This window comes from Gossypium raimondii, chromosome 1, assembly GCF_025698545.1.
Source record: "Gossypium raimondii isolate GPD5lz chromosome 1, ASM2569854v1, whole genome shotgun sequence".
NCBI classification, from domain to species: domain Eukaryota; kingdom Viridiplantae; phylum Streptophyta; class Magnoliopsida; order Malvales; family Malvaceae; genus Gossypium; species Gossypium raimondii.
In genome coordinates, this window is record NC_068565.1 from 28,413,458 (window position 1) to 28,437,120 (window position 23,663).

General features: G+C 35.2%; 1 pseudogene; it reads left to right on the forward strand.

Moving 5' to 3' along the window:
- Positions 1 to 23,663, forward strand: part of LOC105786949 (uncharacterized) — a 48,487-nt pseudogene that overhangs the window by 21,885 nt on the left and 2,939 nt on the right.

Here is a 23,663-nt window from a genome sequence, read left to right on the forward strand (position 1 = left end):
TGTCTTAGGTCGTGTGCCTCACACGGTTGAGGCACACACCTGTGTCTCAGGTCGTGTAACCTTCGAACTAGGGACACATGATTGTGTCCCAGCCCGTGTCCTCACCCGTGTAACTCTCTAAGTAGGGTCACACTGCCGTATCACACGTCCGTGTGCCAGGCCGTGTAACTCTCAAAATTTCCCCACACGCTTGTGTGACAAGCCGTGTGCAAGGCTGTGTAACTCACTGACTTGCATGCAAAGGAAGCTTCAGATGACACACAGTCGTGTTGCCAGGCTGTGTGTCACACATAGCTGAGTTACACGCCCGTGTCTCAAGCCGTGTGGACATAAATTTGCCTAAATTCAAACCATTTCCTATACCACTTCATGCATTAACCTTTCAGTCTTTTGTGCATATAATCAAGGCATCAAGATCATATCAAAATATACATATAATGACCATTTCAAGAGTCCTAAATCAACTAACTATTATGTCATTCAAGGAACCTGAAACACACACAACAACACTTACCTAAACATGCATATTTTAACACATTTCTATCATCATTTACTAGCTTAAAACTTACCAAACATGCCATAAAATGACCATTATTATACCATTTCAAAATATTCCATATGAGCCTTTCCAAACATGCATCACAAGTTAATCAAAATGACACAAACCAACAAGGTATCAAATGGTACCAACCAAGAAAACTTACACAACTTATACATACCAAAACATCCATTAAACATTCAACTAACATCATTTTAAGTCCACCTATACATGCCATTATAACAATGACCAAAACATTCAAAAACTACCAATATTTATGCAGGATATTGTGATAGATCTCCGACGAGCTTCCAAATCGGTCAAGCTTTCGATAATCTATAAAACATAGGAAAGAAACTACGTAAGCAGTTAATGCTTAGTAAGTTCGTATAACATAAACACAACTTACCATTTCGTTTTCATAATGTAAGTAGCATAATAATAACACCAACTAATACCATAAGCTTGGCACAATGCCTATACAACATCACCAAATACATAAGTTAGTGCATTTATACATGGTTCAAATGAATTCATCCATAATAAGTAACTTACACATTTATTCATCTCACTTAGTCACCATTTCCTTTTCATAAGTACATGATACATTTCATTTGAACACTTACCATTTCCTTTCCTTTTCATACCCGTTGAACCATCTATAATATCATCGAATACTTAAGAAAGCTCACATGAAGTGTGCTTAAACATATAACTGTAACCTTTCCTTTACATCATTGCTCATACGAGCTATGAAATGGGTCTGCTTACACAAGCTGTGGGTCGGAACATAAACTACACGATGCTGCTCACACGAGCTATGGAGTATTCGCAACAAATGCAGGACCTCAGCTATCGGTAGGACATTCAAGGCCAGCACCCGAAACATGAAATCCCTAATGACATGTCATTTCTACCCTACAAATTCCTAAGGTTCAACCGAAACTCAGCATCTGTCATTTCATCATAACATCGATACGATTACACATTAATCCATTTACATTAAAATAACATAGTAAACATTCAAATTAAACAAAATTAATTCGATAACTGTTCATACGAACTGACCTCAACGACTAAGGGGGTAGAAACAAAGTTGAACTAATTTGAGGCTTTAGCTTTTCCCTGATCTAGATTCGTATGTGGTCTATCTTGATATAAATAGACAATTTCAATCCATTTAATACCTCTAGTAGTCAGTTCAGTCCACAATTCTAATTTATGCAAAATTATCATTTTACCCCCAACATTTTAACTTTTTACAATTTAGTCTTTAAGCTCATACAAATAAATCTAAGCATTTTGATCCCCCATTCAAGCTAACCGAATCTATTAGGGACTTATAACAACCCATAAAAACCATTATTTCATAAATTTACCATGAACTTTTATTATTTTTACAAATCAAACCCTAAATGTAAATTTCATCAAAAATTCACTTTACAAAAATTGTTTATCTATCAAGAATCATGCAAGAACATTCATGGCATAACCCTCAACTTTTAACAGTTTACAAACTGACCCCCGGGCTAGCTTGATTAAGCGACGACCCCAAAAACATAAAAATTATTAAAAACGAGATTAAAAACACTTACCATGCACCAATCTAAGCTTGACTGAACAAAAACTCATCCATGGAGGTTTCTTACTCTTAAAAATCGGTTAGGGCAAGGAAAATAAAGATGATATCATTTTTGTTTTGTTTTGTTTTAACATTATTTACCTAATTACCTATTTAACCTTTAAAAATTTTATTAATTTCAATTAAACCATGCCATAAACATCCACTATCATTATATATATGGTATGATTACCAACCAAGTCCATGTAGTTTCATTTCCATAACCTTTTAGCCCTTTTAACTAATAGAAATCCACTTTTACACTTTTTACGATTTAGTCCTTTTCACTTAATTAATCATGCAAACATCAAAATTTCTTAACGAACTGTTAATACAACCTTTCTAATATCCCATAGACATTAAAATAATAATAAAATAAAAATTTACTTGTTAGATTTGTGGTCTCCAAACCACTGTTCTGATGTAACTGGAAATGGATTTTTACAGCAGTTACCAATTATACCACCTTTCATTGAAAATAAAATTAAGCCAGATACAACGATATATACTTCTTTGAGGCCAAACTACCACCAGGAGTCGCCGACCACCACAGTCGTCATTGTAATGCCCCAAAACCTGGCCTAGAAGTTTAGACCAAAACCCGGAGGTTACATTGACCACTGAAATGGTTGTAGAAAGCTTTTACAAAACGAGTTGTTTGACTTGATCAGAAAACTGTTGCTCTAATCGAGCTCAATCATTTAAAAAAATATGCCAAAATCAAAATGATAATTAGGATATGATAAAACATGTTCGAAAATAAAATCCCCAATTCCCAACTGCGGTACAAATAACACTTACGTGTATGACACAAAATTCGTACCACAGTTTTCAAAAGAGTACTTACAGTCCAAAACCATTTATTTAAACTCAGAATTAAAGAAATACTTTATTATCTTGTTTAAAAACCTATCACTGTAAGGCCTCGAACATGCCAAGTCCAGCTTCAGCACGAGAGAGTACCTAAAAGGGAAAACTAACGGGGTGAGCTACACGAGCTCAGTGTGAGTTTGAAACAGATTAAAACAAAATATGGTAGTCCAACGGATGGTTCAGAAAATGAATCATATGCTTACAATTCACATACGAATAACTCAAATGACAATCTGCTAAACTGAAAGTTAACATTAACAAACTGAACTCAAATACATTGTCATTCCAAGCACACATGTACCCATACAGACATGGATTAATCAAAGAATTTCATTAAGATGCTAATTAATCAAACAAACAGACATAGAATCAGAAGTGTGAATTATGAAAAAATCAAAAATCCCACCCAACCAACAGAAAACCACTTCGACCACCCAACACCCCACATATGAACTATATCAAGCCCAACCAACCCTAGACACCACAAATGACCTTGAAAGGCCCATCCAACCCTACACACCACATATGTGGAACTAAGCCACTGAAGTATCAATATGCAGCTGAGCTAGCATATATGTACAGTACATTACAGTAAATCGTTGTACAAAAATGTTCCAGTTAAAATTTCCAAATCAGATCAAACTTCCTTCTCTTCGCAACCAAACCCAAAATTTTATGCAAATGTATGTATGCAAACAGATCAATAACAGACTTACAGAAACAATGTACACAACTTAAAAATAGCCGTACATCAGTCAAATAGGATCAAAGGTACAAATTTTCAATTGACCAGATTCAGAATCAGTTTCAACGGTACTTAATTACTAGGTAACATCACTTAACACTTAATCAAACCATTAAATTAGTGTTACGAATACAAGTAATGCATAAGTCTGGGCCAAAACAGAGTCCCAACCACCCTTACTAAGAACTAGTCGAGGGTCGAAACATACATAAACTCAGACAGGTCAAAATCTGACATAGAATAAAAACTTTGTAAACAGGGCAGACGATAGTGCGAAAGTGCCTAGGCCATGTGGGGGTCTACACGCCCATGTAAAGGAGGCACACGCCCGTTTGTCCTGGGGACATGGCCATGTGAACAACCCTGAAACTCTCTTGGCTCAAATAAGGTGCAAGCTAGACAAAGTCGTGTGGAAATCTCACACGCCCGTATGCCCACAGGACACGGACGTGTGTCCAGAACAGACACCTATGTGAAAATCGACTAAAATCCCTAAAATCAGCCACACGGCCCTGTGGCACCAAAATTCCTCTAAATCCCTAATTTTCCAATTGCACACGACTATGTGGTCCGCCAGTATGCGGCACATGCCCGTGTGGCCACTCGTATGGTCACGAAACCACACCAAATCAGGCTGCAAAACATGTCTTTCTTCTCCAAAATTAATTCCTAATAATATTAGTTCTAAAACCCACTCTTAAACCAATTAAAAATTATGTAACCATCATCACAACGATTCCTATCTGTTTTAATCCTAAATACATACAGTTTAATTTCAGTAACATACAAGATATAACCAAGTTTCAAAGAATCCATCATCGAAACTAAACCATTCAAAAACACACCCTTAATTGTCGAATTTCACAGAACCAAATCAGAATTTCAAATAATGAAATGGAAAAGTTTCCAGACCCACACCTGATACACGATTAAAACGCCCAAACAATTGATGTCTCAAAACCTCCAATTTTGGAACCCCTATCGATGAAATTGCAAAATAGAGAAAAAGAAATGGAGTAGAAGCCAAGGAACAGAGTTCCAATTGACAAAGAGAGAAAGAAGGGAAAAAAAAGAACGTGATAAAGGAAATGTAGGAGAAGAAAAAGAACGTACAACTCTTTTTGGGTCTTTCTATTTTAAAAAATTAAAATAAAAATAAATAGATATTTTAGCAACTTAAAAAAAACCAAATCTGAAATAGAATTCCTCCCTCAAACACATACGAGGATTCGAACCAAAAACCCAAAAGTGAACTAACACACAACCAACCACCAGACTAGCAGACCCATTTTGACACTAAAACATGGAAACTAACCCAATTGTTTGACCTACTCACTGACCCTTACTTCAAACCTCAAATCTTCTAACCCCAAAATCCAAGGTGTTACAACTCACCCTTCCTTAAAGAAATTTTGTCCCCAAAATTTCCCACTAAAAGAATAGACGCTTAACCCTGGGTCTACCATAATGCTCCCGTCGCGCACTCTAAACCCCAAAACTACCATACTATATTCTAACCTTAAAAACTCACACATATAGCCCAAACACTTAACCACTGAAGTAGATACTCATCACCTGAATACACACTTACAAACATTATCCAACGAATAAACAGTCAATATCATTCTAATAAATAACACACACAGAATCACAACAACCTACAACAATACTTGCCTCAACGTCGCCAAGGACATTCCCTAATCCGATGCCCCCTAGACCCGCACTTTAGGCACGCTCTCGACTTTTTCCAATAACAACCCAGATGGCACCTTTTACAGTGGCTACAAATCAGAACGTCTGGGCCACTACTTGAACCTTTAACATTACCGTTACTGACACTTAATTGCGTTCTTACACACTTCGCAGACCGAGGCTCCAACCTCGAAGGACTACAATCCCTTTTCTTCTTTCAATCCACACACCTACCTTGAACCAACTCTTTATTTCCCTCTAAACTAGCCTCAAAAACTTTTTCTAGAACCACTCTCACTACTAGAGTCAACACCTCGATACCAACCTTCGGGTTATCGCTACCTGAAGCTGGCGGAACCATATTGACTTCTGACTCCTAAAGAGGCACACGTCCTAGAGAAGCTGATAAACCCTCGAAAGTCTCACCAGACTGATCCTCGTAATCTGACTTACCATCAGAATCCATATCAAACCTCGTAACAATCTTTAAAGAAGTCTACATTTTCCAACATTGAACACAAATAAATACCTAAACAGTAAAGTTTTAATTGTACGGAATTAGTCTTACAACTTCCTTAGTTTCGCATGAACCGGCATCAGAGTCTTGGACATTTCATTTTCACAAAAACTTTTTCTAAGACACAAATCATTTCAAAACACTATGGTACAGTTTATCAAAAATAAAAAAATTTAAAAATGAAAACACGCACACACGAATACTTAAATACACAAGTCGAGTTTTTACAAACCTGGCTCTGATACCATAAAATGTAATGCCTCAAAACCAGGCCTAGAAGTTTAGACCGAATCTCGGAGGTTACATTGATCACCGAAGTGATCGTAGAAAGTTTTTACAAAACGAATTATTTTAGACTTCGTCAGAAAACCGTTACTTTAATCGAGCTCAATCATTTAACAAAATATGCTGAAATCAAAATGATAATTAGGATACGATGAAACATGTTTAAAAATAAAATCCCTAATTCCCAACTTTGGTACACATAACATTACATGTATATGACATAAAATTCGTACCATAGTTTTCAAAACAGTACTTACACTCAAAAACCATTTATTTAAACTCAAAACTAATGAAATACTTTATTAGCCTGTCTAAAAACCTATCACTCTGAGGCCTCCGGAATGCCAAGTCCAGCTTCAAAACGCTAGAGTACCTGAAAGGGAAAATTAAGGGAAGTGAGCTACACGAGCTCAGTGTGAGTTCGAAATAGATTAAAACAAAAAATGGTAGTCCAACGAATGGTTCAGAAAACGAATCATATGCTTACAAATCACATACGGATAACTAAAAATAATCTGTTAAACTGAAAGTTAACATTAACAAACCTAACTCAAATATGTTGTCATTTCAAGCACACATGTACCCATACAGATATGGATTAATCAGAGCATTTCATTAAGATGCTAATTAACCAAACAAACAAACATAGAATCAGAAGTGTGAATTATGAAAAAATTAGAAATCCCGCCTAACCAACCGAACACCACTTCGACCACACAGCACAAAACATATGAGCTATATCAAGAACCCTGCACACCACAAATGACCTTGAAAGACCCATCCAACCCTACACACCATATATGTGGAACTAAGCCACTGAAGTATCAATATACAGCTAAGCTAGCATATGTACAGTACATTACGGTAAATTGTTCTACAAATATGTTCCAGTTAAAGCTGCCAAATCAGATCAGACTTCCTTTTCTTCGCAACCAAACCCAAAATTTTATGCAAATGTATGTATACGAACAGATCAATAATAAACTTACAGAAACAATGTACACAACTTACAATCAGTCGTACATCAGTCAAACAGGATCAAAGGTACACATTTTTCATTGACCAAATTCAGAATCAATTTTAACGGTACTTAATCACTAGATAACATAACTTAACACTTAATCAAACCATTAAATTAGTGTTACGAATACAAGTAACGCATAAGTTCGGGCCAAAACAGAGTTCCAACCACACTTACTAAGACCTAGCCAAGGGTCAGAACACAAAGAAACTCACACAGGTCAAAATCTGACATAGAACGAAAACTTGCGAAACTGGGCCACATGGTAGTGTGAAAGTGCCTAGGCCATATGGGGCTCTACACACCCATGTGAAGGAGGCACACACTCATGTGTCCGCAGGACATGGCCGTGTGAACAACCCGTGTAACTCTCTGTCCAAATTGGCTCAAACAAGGTGAAGAGCAAACACGGCCGTGTAGAAGTCTCATACGCCGATTTGCCCACGTGACACGGCTGTGTGTCCAGAACACACATCCGTGTTAAAATTGACTAAAATCACCAAAATCAGCCACACAGCCGTGTGGCACCAAAATTTGTCAAAATCCCTACTTTCTCAATTGCACACGGTCATGTGGACCGCTCGTATGCAGTACATGCCCGTTTGGCCTCCCATGTGGTCACGAAACCACACCAAATCAGGTTGTAAAATAAGCCTTTATTCCCTGAAATGAATTCCTAACAATTGTAGTTTTAAAACCCACTCTTAAACCGATTAAAATAGTGTAACCATCATCAAAATGATTCCTATATGCTTTAATCCCAAAAATATATGGTTTAATGACAATAACATACAAGATATATGTAACACCCCTTACTCGAGACCATTTTCGGAGTCGAGCACGAGGTGTTACTTGACTTAACTTTCTAGATCGGAGCATAAAAATTTGCTTTTAAAATTAATTCGCTTATGTTCAATCAATATGTCCCTAAAAAAGACCCTCGAGACCCTGAAACATGCAACAAAAATTGTTCAGGTCCAAACCGGGAACATTAAAATTTTTCTGAATACTTAAACAAATCAAAATAAATTATATCACTATTCACAATAAAACTATCCACTTGCGTAATAGTCACTAATTTAATTATAACTCGAGTTATGAAATTCAAAATTTAGATCCGCAAATTTTTCCTGAAACTAGACTCATATATCTTCTTATCATAAAATTTTAAAATTTTTTGGGATAGCCAAATAGTACGGTTATTCGTTAAATTCTCCCCTATTTCACTGTCCAATTGTTCTGCCCTCTATTCACTAAAAATCAATTATCTCATTGCACGGGCTTCATATGGTGCTTCCGCTTGTTTCTATTGAAAATAGACTCACTAATGAATCTAGACATATAAATTATAACTCATAATTATTTCTATACAATTTTTAATGATTTTCTAAAGTCAGAAAAGGAGACTTCAAAAACCATTCTGACTCTATCTCACTAAAGTTCAAATATTACAAAATATAAAATTCTTTTGCCTACATCATTTCTTTCATATGAAAATAGGCTCGATAAGATTTAATTTTATATCTCATTCACTCTCTAATTACATTTCTACTATCCTTGGTGATTTTTCAAAATCACGTCAATGTTGCTGTCACAAAACTGTTCCATTGCAAATTTTTACTCTTTTATAATTTCTTTGTATTAACTATCATTTAGACATACATAACACCAAAACATGTTCGTAATAGTCATTTCAATAGCTAATCATCATCAAGTATTTATATGCTATTTATTAGCCATATCATAAGGACACACACAAAATGACTAAGTCCCTATACATGCCATAACTTATAATAACATGCCAAATTCATGTCCCAGACATGGTCTTACATGGGATGTTTCCTGTACTGCAAATGTCATATCCCAGATATGGTCTTACATGAGAGTTCTTATATCGGTGCCCATGCCATGTCCCAGTCATGGTCTTACGGGGGACCTCTCATCTCGGTGCCAACGCCATGTCCCTGAGATGGTCTTACGTGGGACCTCTCATAACCTCAATAATGCCAATGCCATGTCCCAGACATGGTCTTACATGGGATCTCATCAACCTTAATGTCATGACATTTGTATCCGATACATTCCTAGTGTTTCAACGGGACTTTTTAACATTGATTCTCTATCATCTCATGCTTGAGTCAACATTAAATAATTTCTTGAAATAGTACATAATTGCTGGAAAATAACAAAATTAATAATAATTATTGAAATATTGCATTTATTTACCGTAAACTTACCTCGGTACAAAATACGATCAAATCTAGCAACTTAGTCCTCAACCTTTTTTCTTTCCTCGGTCTAACTCCGGATTTCATTCCTCTTGATCTATACTAGCAAATTTAGCATATTTAATACTCACATTCATCAAAACAGTCCTTGACTCGAACTTTTGCAAAATTATAATTTTGTCCCTAAACTTTTCATATTTATACTTTTTCCCCAAAGCTCAAAAATTAAACTTCATCCCTTATTCTTATGTTTTATGACATGCTGAACATCTTTCCCTTCTATTGCAACATCAAATTCCCACTCTAACATTTACTTATGAACATTAGGTATTTTTACCGATTATGTCGTCTTACTCGTTTTCACTTAAAATTGCCTAGAAAAAGTTGTTTAACATAATTTCAAGCTTTATATTCTACCATAAAACATCAAAATAAACACATTTTACCTATGGGTATTTTTCCTATGAACCCTAACATGAATTAATGGTAGAATAAGCTAAATTAAGCTACCAGGACTCCAAAAATGTAAAAAAATTAAAAACGGGGCTTGGATGCTCTTACTATGAGCTTGAGAAAGTCAAGAAACCCTAGCTATGGAGTCCCTTGAAATTTCAGCCCTTATGGAGAAGATGAGCACATTTTGCCATCTTTTTCCCTTTTAATTCTTTTTATTACCAAATGACTAAAAGGCCCTTCATTAAGACTTAAGTTATTTTTATCTATGCATGCCCATTTTTGTCCATGAAAATCTAATGGTCTAATTTCATTTAAGGATCTCTACTTCAATTATGCACTTCTATTAAATCCTTTATCATTTAAACCTCATATTTACCCACTTTTGCAATTAAACCCTAATATGCAATTCAGACATGCAATCGCTAAAATTTCTTATCGGTATTCTAACACATGCATCCAATCAATCGATAAATCATAAAAATTAATCACAGTAAACTTTTCTATCTTAGATTCATGGTTTCACAACCACTGTTCCATTTAGGCCCTATTTCAAGATGTTACATTTCTCCCCCTTTAGGGATTTTCGTCCCCAAAAATCTTACATGTGAAGAGATTTGGGTACTGTTTTCGCATAGCCTCTTCGGACTCCTATGTAGCCTCGTCTACCCCATGTCTATTCCATAATACTTTCACAAGTGCAATACTTTTGTTCCTTAGTTACTTGGCCTCTCGAGCTAGAATCTTTATCAATTCTTCACCGTGAGTCATGTCTGGCTGAATCTCAACCTCTGTCTGAGAAATCACATGTGACGAATCTGAACGATAACGGCCTAACATAGACACATGGAATACATAATGAATCTTCTCTAACTCATTCGACAAATCTAACCAATATGCTAAGGGCCCAATTCTTTCAGCCACCTCGAACGGTCAAATAAAACGTGGACTTAGTTTGTCTTTCTTGCCAAATCTGAGAAATTTTTTCCACGGGGATACTTTTAAAAATACATTATCACCAACCTAAAACTCAATCTCTTTTCTTTTCAAATCTTCATAGGATTTATGTCTATCTGAAGCTGCTTTTAAGTAATCTCTAATGACTTTTACTTTCTCTTCTGTTTCTTTGACTAGATCAACCCTATAAATTTTATTTTCCTTAAGCTCTGTCCAATACAAAGGCGTACGACACTTACGTCCATACAAAGCTTCATAAGGTGCCATCTTCAAACTCGACTGATAACTATTATTATAGGCAAACTCTACCAACAGAAAATATTTCTCCCAACTACCTTGAAATTCTAAAACACAACATCTGAACATATCCTCAAGTATCTGAATAACTCTCTCTGATTGACCATCGGTCTGAGGATGGAAAGTTGTACTAAAATTCAACTTTGTGCCCAAAGCTTCCTGCAATTTCTTCCAAAACCGCGAAGTAAATCTCAGATCTCTATCTGAGATAATCGATAATGGTACTCCATGTAGTCTGACTATCTCTGAAATATACAAGTCGGTCAATTTTTCAAGTGAAAAATCCATACGAACTGGGATAAAATGAGCCAACTTCATTAGCTTATCAATCACAACCCATACTGCATCTTTCTTTCTCAGTGTCAACGGAAACCCTGTCACAAAATCCATGGTAACTCGGTCCCATTTCCACTCAGGAACAAACACAGGCTGTAATAAACCTAAAGGGACCTGATGTTCGGCCTTTACCTCTTGAAAAATCAAGCATCTAGAAACAAATTCTGAAATATCTCTTTTCATTCCTGCCCACCAGTACGTTTTCTTCAAATCATTATACATCATTATACTACCTTGGTGAATAGACAAATAACTGCTATGTGATTCCTGTAAGATCTTTCGAATAAGCTCATCATTCTTCGGTACACATATCTAATTTTTGAACATTAAACAACCATCAAAACTTATCTGAAAATCAGACTCTACACCTAATTCGCATTGAACTCTTTTAGCTTGCAACTCACTGTCATCTTTCTCAGCTTTACAGATTTCTTCAAGAAACATCGGCTTAGCTCTCAACGCAGCTAAAATATAATCTTTATCTGATAAATCCAAACTAGTATTCAAAGCTCTCAATGTAAATAAATACTTTCTACTCAAGGCATCAGCGATAACGTTTGCCTTACCCGGGTGATAGTTGATCACTAGCTCATAATCTTTAATCAACTCTAGCCATCTTCTTTGCCTCAAGTTCAAATCTTTCTAGATCGTCAAGTATTTCAAACTTTTATGGTCAGTGAATATTCGACACTTCTCACCATACAAGTGATGTATCCAAATCTTCAACGCAAATACAATGGTAGCTAGCTCTAAATCGTGCGTCGGGTAGTTTTTCTCATGTGGCTGTAACTATCTGGAAGCATAAGCTATTCCTTTACGTTCCTACATAAGTACACAACCCAATCCATTCAAAGATGTATCACTGTAAATAACAAATTCTTTACCCGATTCTGGCTGTACTAAAATAGGAGCTTCAGTCAACAATTCCTTTAACTTGTCAAAACTCTGCTGACACTTCTCAGTCCATTCAAACTTGACACATTTCTACAACAACCTTGTAAACGGGGTAGCTATCATGGAAAATCCCTTTACAAATCGTCTGTAATAACCATCTAATTCAAGAAAACTTCTAACCTCTGACACATTTCTTGGTGGTTTCCCCTCAACAATTCCTGAAATTTTACTCAGATCAACTTTAATACAGTCACCTGAGACAATGTGTCTAAGGAATCCGACTTCTCGAAGCTAGAACTCACTTTTACTAAACTTGGCATACAACTGATTATCTCTTAAAATCTGAAAAATTGTTCTCAAATGTTTGACATGTTCAATCTCATCAGGAGAATAAATCAGAATATCATCAATAAACACAACTACAAACTTGTCCAAGTACGACCGAAAGATTCGGTTCATTAAATCCATGAATATGGCAGAAGCATTAGTCAAGCCAAATAGCATTACAAGAAACTCATAGTGACCATACCTAGTCCGGAAAGCAGTCTTCGGAACATCTGACTCTTTAACTCGCAACTGATAGTAACCGAATCTCAAATCTATCTTGGAGAACACAGTGGCTCCCTTCAATTGGTCAAACAGATCATCAATTCTAGGTAGGGGATATTTATTATTTATTGTTACTTTGTTAAGCTAGCAATAATCTATACACAACCTCATCGAACCGTCTTTCTTTTTCACAAAAAGTACTGGCGCACCCCATGGAGAACAACTAGGCCTTGCAAAACCTATATCAGTTAATTCCTACAACTGAGCTTTCAATTATTTCAATTCCAACAGGGCCATTCTATAAGGAAAAATAGAGATGGGAGTGGTACTTGGAACAAGCTCAATACCAAACTCAACTTCCCTAATAGGAGGCAAACCTAGCAATTATTCCGGAAACACATCGAAAAAACACAAACTACTGGCACTGATTCTGTTAGAGTATGCCCAAAGATCAATCATGAGATGGTTGTAATAACATACTTGATTTATCATGTTTATTAATATAAGGCGTTACCATTATTATTTCAGTTTCTTTTCTGTGTATATATAAATAAACTGTTTTATAATAATATCCTGAGAATAATATGATTATTCTTAAAAGTTCCTTAGTCAAGTATTATTGTTGGATAGGACAACGATAATGCATTAAGACTAACGTGTAGTTGATTGATGATAAATAGTTGTCATTGATATGGAATGTCGAATCATTACATGAATATGTGTGTTAGAGAACAACATATTGGGTGACCGTTATGAGTATGTTTCTTGGATTATTATGTAATTGTCACGACATTACTCATAATGATTAATATTTATATGATCCTCAAACTTGAGATCATCATAATCCCAACATCATGAGTTGTATATTTTGATACAGTCAAACGTACACCGTAACTGGTTGTTCTATAAAGACTGATGTTGGATATACCAAATCTATGTAGAGGGATATGGTTGGTCGATATAAGATAAGTCCCTCCTACATAATGGGAGTAATATCTTAGGCCACTTGATTAAGTGAGACTAGAAATGCATGGCCATGCTCAAATAAGTTGATATTAGATGTCATACTTATTTGTATATCGTAGTCTGCTTAAGATATCAAGGAACATGGAATGGACAATGCAAGTGTGACTATTCCATGACTTGTGTCCAATCTAGAGATAAAGGACTTAAGGATTATTGCATAAAAGGTTAATCATAAAAAGGTTATGTCGAATCATGATCTCTTGTGACTTAGGTAGCAATGATGCATTGCTAGATGCCACTCATTGTTCGTAGCATTAGAATCGTTCTAGTGTTACGCTAACGTTACAAGAACCTCTGTGGTCACACCTATAGTTGAAATGAACGGAATAAACCATAGTTGGTATTGTTTTTGGGTCGCTTGAATTAAATTAATTATAGAATTAATTTAATTTGGTAATCAAATTTCAACACATTATGTACAAGGTTGTTGTACGTATAGTGAGGACATGAATTTGGTTAGCATAAGAATTCAAATAAATATATGGTTTATCGAACTTATATTATAATTAATGTAATTATAATTTTGGATTAAAATATTATTATATTTATTTAATTCTTAAAAACAAAACCCTAAAACAAAAGGATATATATAATCTCGTTTTTCTTTGTTTAAGTCTAGCGACCTTCAAAGAAAAATAACTCTCAAAACTGCTTTTGGGGATTCCTTCCGTTAAGTAGTCAACTGGGTGGATTACGTGAAATTTGGAATCACGATAGATTGCGGTTTGGTTCGACAAACAGATCGACTACTCGTTGTTGAGGTGTTGTTGTCTACTCTGAATAAACATTAGGTAATTTCGCAACCTCTTTCACCCTGATTCGTTCCTCACACATGGATCTCTGGTTAGGATCGCCGGATTTTTATTTTTCGCTGCGCCATAAGGGTGCCGGCGATCCAACAGATTCAATTTTCAACTCTGGATCCTTAGTATTCAATATAAAAGCAAGATAAGCTTCATACCTTTTCTCAAACATTTCTGAGCAGACATAATAGAAATCATGGCAAGAGAACTATCTGACTCATCTGAATTAACCTGGATAATATCACCATTTTTGCATTTCTACTCAATGTATTTCTTTTCGCAATTCACTATCACGTCATGGGCAGTCAACCAATCCATACCAAGAATCACATCAAACTCATCAAATGGAAATAGCATAAGATTGGCCGAAAAACTGACCTCTAATCATCAAAAGGCAATTTTTACATACTTTGTCTACTAACACATACTAGCCTAATGGATCCGATACTTTAATCACAAATTCGATAGATTCTATGGGCATGTTCATACTAGGCATCAATCTCATGCAAAAATAGCAATGGGTCAAACACGGATCAATCAAAGTAATAACACTAGTATCATAGAGAGAAAATGTACCCGTAATCATATCGAGGGAGGATGCCTCTTTGCGAGCGCGAATAGCATAAGTCCTTGCGGGTGCTCTAACATCTGGTCTAGTCTTGAGTCTCGGACATACCCCACATTTGCTCCAACTCCCAGATTCCTCTGTGGTCTACCTCTAGTGGGAGCATTTCTCGATCTTTCACTCGGTATTACTTCTCTTTTAACTATTTCGGGACAATCCCAAAAAAAATGATCTAGTGCACCGCATCTGAAACAAGAATTTTCATTTGCTCGGCACTCACTGAGATGATGTCTAAAACATTGAGCACACTCTCGTCTAGGTGGTCGAGTACTACCACACTTGCGACTGTAGTAGTCTGAGCTCTTGAACCCACAAATCTTCTACCTCTGTTTCGGCTAGGATACCTGGCTAAAAAATTCGATCTAATAGAGAACTCTCTAGGCCTCTTGGATGTAGACTGAAATGATCTGCTCATCTGTCTTTTCTTCATGTCTTGAACCTCAATTTCAGCTTTGCCCTATTTTTTACTTTCCTCTGCCTTACAGGCTCTTTCAACTAGAACAACAAACTCTTTTATCTCTAGAACGCCAATTGACAATCGGATATCATCATTGAGCCCATCCTCAAATCTTTTGCACATGATAGCCTTTGTAGACACACTCTCAAGCATAGCCTCTGTAGACACACTCTCGAGCATACTTGCTGAGTCTAATAAATTCACGTTCATACTCGGTTACAGTCGTGTTACCCTAGTTTAACTCAAGGAACTCTTTTATTTTCTGGTCAATAAATCTCTGGCTGATATACTTTTTACGGAACTCCTCGTGAAAGAAATCCCAAGTAACTCTCTCACTCAGTACAACTGACACAAGAGTCTTCCACCAATGATAGGCCAAATCTCTAATGAGTGAGACAACAAACTTCATGCATTCCTCAGGTGTACAAGATAACTCATCAAAGATTCTGATAGTATTCTCGAGCCAAAATTATGCTCTCTCTGCATTGTCATCTTTAGTAGCCTGAAACTCTTCAGCCCCTTATTTTCTGATCTTATCAACTGGTAGCCTTTCTCTTATAACTGTACCTGTGATTGGAGGAGCTACATGGGGGATCGGAGAATCATGAGGGGATGGAGTTCTGACAGCCGAATTCGTACGAACGAACTCGGCAAACCATTCATTCATAGTTTGGAAGAAGACTTCTCAAGCCCCTCCTCCCTGACTAACTGTAACGAGCCTTTCACTACTATCTAGTGGCACCGTCCCTTCTATAGGAGCGAGCGCATTACTTTTTACATCATCTGCACCAGCTCGTTCAGGATCCATAACTATAAAAGAAAAACATTTTAAAATCGTCAAGAGTTGTCACACTATCAAAATACAACTATGGCATGTATAGCTAGACTCTTATTCATACTAATTATTCTAAAAACTGACTAAACTCTCACTCTAATACCAATAATGTAACACCCCTTACCCGAGACCGTTGCCGGAGTCGAGCACGACGCGTTACTTGACTTAACTTACTAGATCGGAGCTAAAAAATTTGCTTTTAAAATTAATTTGCTTACGTTCAATCAATATCTCCCTAAAAAGGACCCTTGAGACCCTAAAACATGCAACGAAAATGGTTCGGGTCCAAACCAGGAGCATTAAAAATTTTCTGAATACTTAAACAACTCAAAATAAAGTATTTCACTATTCACAATAAAACTGTCCACTTCAATAACAGTCACTCATTTAATTATAACTCGAGTTACAAAACTCGAAATTTAGATCTGTAATTTTTCCCTAAAACTAGACTCAAATATCTTCTTATCATAAAATTTTCAGAATTGTTAGGACAACCAAATAGTATAGTTTATTCGTTAAAGTCTCCCCTATTTCATTGTCTGACGGTTCTGACCTCTATTCACTAAAAATCAATTATCTCATTGTACGGGCTTCATATGGTGCTTCCGTTTGTTTTTATTGAAAATAGACTCACTAAGGAATATATACATATAAATTATAACTCATAATTCTTTCTTTACAATTTTAAATGATTTCCTAAAGTCAGAACAAGAAACTTCAAAAACCATTCTGACCCTACCTCACTAAAATTCAAATATTACAAAATATAAAATTCTTTTGCATACACCATTTCTTTCATATGAAAATAGGCTCGATAAGTTTTAATTCTATATCTCATTCACTCTCTAATTCCATTTCTACTATCCTTGGTTATTTTTCAACATCACACCAATGTTGTTGTCCAAAAACTATTACATTGCAAATTTTTACTCTTTTATAATTTCTTTGTATTAACTATCATTTAGGCATACATAACACCGAAACATGTTCTTAATAGCCATTTCAATAACTAATCATTATCGAGTATTTACATTCTATTTATTAGCCATATCATAAGGACACACACAAAATGACTAAGTCCCTATACAGGCCATAACTTAAAACTTTCCAATTCACAAAATACCGAGATAATCTGCTGATAGTGTGAAACGATCTCCGACGTCCTTACGATCCCTGAATTGGCTTGGCAATACTATATAAAAATAAAATAAAGGGAGTAAGCGTAAAGCTTAGTAAGTTTACAAGAAATTAAATAACAACATTTATCATAAATAATTATACTCATAAATTATCATCAAGTATCATGGTCTTTACTTTCTTCTTTACTTACTCTCTTACTTGTTTACTTACTGCTTACTTAAATAACCCATGATTATAACTTACTCCTCCCTTCCTGAAATTTCTTTCTCTACTAATAACTGAGATATTTTTAACCCTTATAACTCACCTGAATCTACTTCTTATGCTTTTACCTGAACTTTCATGTAACATAGTCTATTTACTAGCCCGTTGAACCACTTGGAATACTAAGGATACTCGGGTCTCCTGTCTAATAATAACATGCCAAAGCCATGTCCCAGACATGGTCTTACATGGGATGTTTCCTGTACTGCAAATGCCATATCCCAGATATGGTCTTACATGAGAGTACTCATATCGATGCCCATGCCATGTCCCAGACATGGTCTTACGGGGGACCTCCCATCTCGGTGCCAACGACATGTCCTAGACATGGTCTTACGTGGGACCTCTCATAACCTCAATAATGCCAATGCCATGTCCCAGACAAGTCTTACATGGGATCTCATCCCCCTTAATGTCATGACATTTGTATCCGATACATTCCTAATGTTTCAACGGGACTTTTTAACATTGATTCTCTATCATCTCATACTTGAGTCAACATTAAATAATTTCTTGAAAAAAGTACATAACTACTGGAAAATAACAACATTCATAATAATTATTGAAATATTGCATTTATTTACCGTAAACTTACCTCGGTACAAAATACGATCAAATCTAGCAACTTGATCTATACTAGCAAATTTAGCTTATTTAATACTCACATTCATCAAAACAGTCCTTGACTCGAACTTTTGCAAAATTATGATTTTGTCCCTAAACTTTTGCATATTTATATTTTTTTCCCAAAGCTCGAAAATTAAACTTCATCCCTTATTCTTATGTTTTATGACATGCTGAACATCTTTCCCTTCTATGGCAACATCAAATTCCCACTCTAAAATTTACTGATGAACATTAGGTATTTTTACCGATTATGTCGTTTTACTCGTTTTCACTTAAAATCGCCTAGAAAAAGTTGTTTAACATAATTTCAAGCTTTATATTCTACCATAAAACATCAAAATAAACACATTTCACCTATTGGCATTTTTCTAAATATGAACCCTAACATGAATTAATGGTAGAATAAGCTAAATCGAGCTACGAGGACTCCAAAAGCGTAGAAAACATTAAAAATCGGGATTGGATGCACTTACTATGAGCTTGAGAAAGTGAAGAAACCCTAGCTATGGAGTCCCTTGAAATTTTGGCCCTTATGGAGAAGATGAGTGCATTTTGCCATCTTTTTCCCTTATAATTCTTTTTATTACCAAATGACTAAAACGCCCTTCATTAAAACTTTAGTTATTTTTATCTATGCATGCCCATTTTTGTCCATGAAAATCTAATAGTCTAATTACCATTTAAGGACCTCTAGTTCAATTATGCAGTTCTAATAAATCCTTTATCATCTAATGCTCATATTTACCCATTTTTTCAATTAAACCCTAATATGCAATTAACACATGCAATCGCTTAAATTTCTTATCGGTATTCTAACACATGCATCAAATCAATCGGTAAATCATAAAAATTAATCACAATAAAATTTTCTATCTCAAATTCATGGTTTCGCAACCACTTTTCTGTTTAGGCCCTATTTCGGGATGTTACAATATAACCAAATTCCAAACAATCTGTCATCGAAACTAAACCATTCAAAAATAGACCCGTAATTTCTAAATCTCACGGGACCAAATTAGAATTTCAAAAAATGAAAAGGAAAATTTTTCGGACCTACACCTGGTACACGATTAAAATGCCCACACAATCAACGCCTCAAATCCACCAGTTCCAGAACCACTGTCGACAAAATTTCAAGTTAAAGCAAAAGAAATGGAGTAGAAGTTAAGGAACAGAGTTCCAATTGACAGAGAGAGAAGGAAGGAGAAAAAACCAAGAACGTGATAAAGGAAATCTAGGAGAAGAAAAAGAACGTGCAACTCTTTTTGGGATTTTCTTTTAAAAAAATTAAAATAAAAATAAATAGATATTTTAGCAACTTACAAAAACTAAATCTGAAATAAATTTATTCCCTCAAACACACACGAGGATTCAAACCTAGAACCCAAAGGCGAACTAACACACAACCAACCACCAGACCAGCAGGCCCATTCTGACACTAAAACTCGGAAACTAACCCAATTGTTCAACCTACTCACTAACCCTTACTTCAAACCTCAAATCTTCTAACCCCAAAATCTGAGGTGTTACATTCATTATCAACCATTAGTGCATTAGCATTGCAAGCACTCATCATAGTCATCAATTTGTGTTATGCCACTCTAGAAACACTATGATAACACCTAGAAAATAACTAATAATTCATAGTGGAGACTTCTTCAAAGACTATTTAATATTTCAATTGAATCAATGATGATCTAAAGACATAAGGCTCTTATAAGGATAAAAATCTCAAAACAATATCCTACACTAACAGCAAAAACCCTTTTCGACCATCTCACAACATATATATCCCTAGAAATTAAAGAAGAGGTTTACAACATCCAAGTTACATTTATATATAGGGAACAACCCCCAGGAATGATAAACTATTCATATAGCATTCAAGTGTATGCTGCCTATTTCAAGGAAAGTGAATAATATTCCTTGTTGCTGCAATACCTAATTGGCAAGGTCCAACACAACAGTTACATACTCATATTATGTCATTGATGCCAAGAGAATACACTCATTGAATTGAACATCAATCTTCATCTGATGTATATCTTTTCACTCTAACTCATTCGACATTAAAGTGGATGTATTTTTATTTGCTCATGTATCTTCTAAGAACCAACTTCTACTTGTCTTCTTGGTCGAGTTCCTGAAAGGCACAAGCTACTTTCTTGACTGTGTTTTCATCTTGTATGACACATAACTCCTCCATGTCTGCAAATACCTTTAAAAAAACTAATAACTCAGAACCAACATAATTGTGCTTCATTTGATACAAATGCTCACAAACAAAATAGTAATATCAAGTAAACACATCAAATTGGCTGTGTATGGCATTCGAGATGGTGACTGGCATACCTCTATTATCTTATCTAGCGTGCTATATGATCAAATAAATAAATTATCCTAGAAAACAACCGCTTTGAGATAGAGCGACTGTGTGTATGTAAAACCATGTTCCACAATGATCCAGCCTTATCCACTCTGTTATCCATAGTTCAACAACCTTCCTAGGATATAAAAAAGATCAAAATTGAAGAACCTAAATACAAATAGAAGCAAACTTGAGGCTAAACAAAACATACATGAAATATTTTTTAGAAGCAAAAGAAAGATAAACTAAAAGCCCATAAACATTCTCAATATTTAGGGAAAAAGGCAAATTGATTACTTCATTACTATGCAGATTTATAAATTTCACATACATTTGATAATTGACATCATGAACAAAATAAGTAGACAAATAATAACACCACCCAAAATAACTCAAACTGTAACTGTAAGGGGGAAAAAGAAGACAAAAACAACCACAATCACCTACATCATCCTCAAAATAAGCATGCAAAAGGCAGCAAAGCTTGAAATTACATGAAACCAAAAGAAGTGAAGAGCGGCATTCAGACATTGACAATCTTAAAGCAATCTAGTACTGCAATTGCCATTACATATTTAAAGCTAAAGATAAGTTCAACATTGTTCAAAAACCTGAAACAATAGCTAAATCTCTATGCAATTATGATTCTCTAAGCATTAAGATTCAAAAATAAACAAACAATATTAGCACATATGTCGAATTTCTCTTTAATTTAACTTCAATGATTTTCTCAACTGAAATGCTTTGTTCAACTTACACTGTAACTAGCCCAACATCTCAGAATCAAAATTGAAAAAAAAAAAGCAAAGCAAAGGCAAATTTACCAATAAAATGAAAAATAAACTCTATATCTAAATATAAAACAACCTATTTAGAAGAAATGAACCAAAATCACATCAGACCAAACCTCAAAAACACTAGTTCCAACAACTCCCACCCAAACAAACAAAAAAGCAAACAAGCAAATCCAAGCAGCAGAATAATAAACTTCATTATTGTTAAAATTTTAACTTCAAAACCAAAACAAACCAAAAATCTAAAAATAAAAAATTAAACTTACAAAAGAAAGGAAAATCAAAATCAAGAGAAGAATCCAAAGGGAAATCACTGATGCACTGATAGAGCAATTAACGAATAGAAGAAAATTGTAGTCTTTGCAGATACAATCCCAACAAACCCCAACCTGAAATTGAAATCCCTTGCTATCTAGAGAAGAAAAAAAGAGAATCATCATGAATCAATACTGACCATGCTCATCTATAGAAAATCAAGGAAGAAAAAAGAAAGAAGAAATTATAGGGTATTGGCAAAATGAATATTAGCTCAAAGCCTTGAGAGAATCCTTGAACGATTTTTTCATCTCCTCTGCCTCTGTTTTCTTTTTCTTTTTCTTTCTCAAAAATTCTGTAACTGATTTAAAACTCAAAATCCAAAACCCCAATTACCCATTTACCACAAGCAACAAATTCCAACCTAAAATTGAAATCCCTTGCTATTGAGACAAGCAACCTGAAATCCCTTACAGTAAACAGAAATGCCCAACAATTTTAAAAAAAGCTTATATTTCTAACCCTAAATTATCCTAAAACAATCCGATCAACCAATCGACCAAAAGTTTTTTTCAAAAACTCATTTTTTTCACAGCTCTCTACGAGCGAAATACAAGCAGAGAAGCAAAGAGATGAAATTCTCACAATGGAAGTGAGATTGAAGGGAATAATAACCTTACTTGCTCAACTTTGGGGAAGCTTTTTACAATGTCGAGATCTCTGTCGGTGATTGTCGTGGGATAAGAATAATCGAACGAGAACAAAGAGACAGGGTTGGGGTGTGGTGGCTTGAGGTGTTTGCTGAGGGAGAGTGGTAAAGGGCAAGAATGGGAGGTTGTGATTTTTTCCTTATTCGATGGAAGCTTTGTGGGAAATGGCTATTACGAGAGAAGGTGGAATGGGAGATGAATGAAATTCCATAAACTAATGAATAATTTCTTATCGTCAAATCATCCAAGAATCGTTTGGTTATTCATGCCAATCAAACGTGCCATAAGTTTGTATTATGTCTATGCAATATTAGAAGCATACGTATTCCCCTATTTTTGCATTGTAAATAGGGTTTCAAATATGCTTGAAATATTAATTATTATATTTTATTGAACTTTGTGCAAATTTAAAAAAATCACAATCACAATAGCATCCGTTATACTCACGGTCGCGATAAACGTGACGTGACCGAAAACACAACCACAAATGCAAATTAAATCCCTAATTGTAAACAATATAGTCCACAAGCTCATTGCTTAGCAATGATACAATCATGCGTAGCTTTTCTTGACATTGTTGCTGCCCTACAATAATTATGTTCTTAAATATTTGTGGATGTGATGCCTGTGTCTAAGGGTGTAAGTTGGTTGAGTGGAAAAGTAGAAAAAAAATAAGTTTTAAATATGCTTGAAAAAAAATAAGAAAGATGATCATTTTCTATTCTAATGCATAAAAATTAATCCTTTCAAATT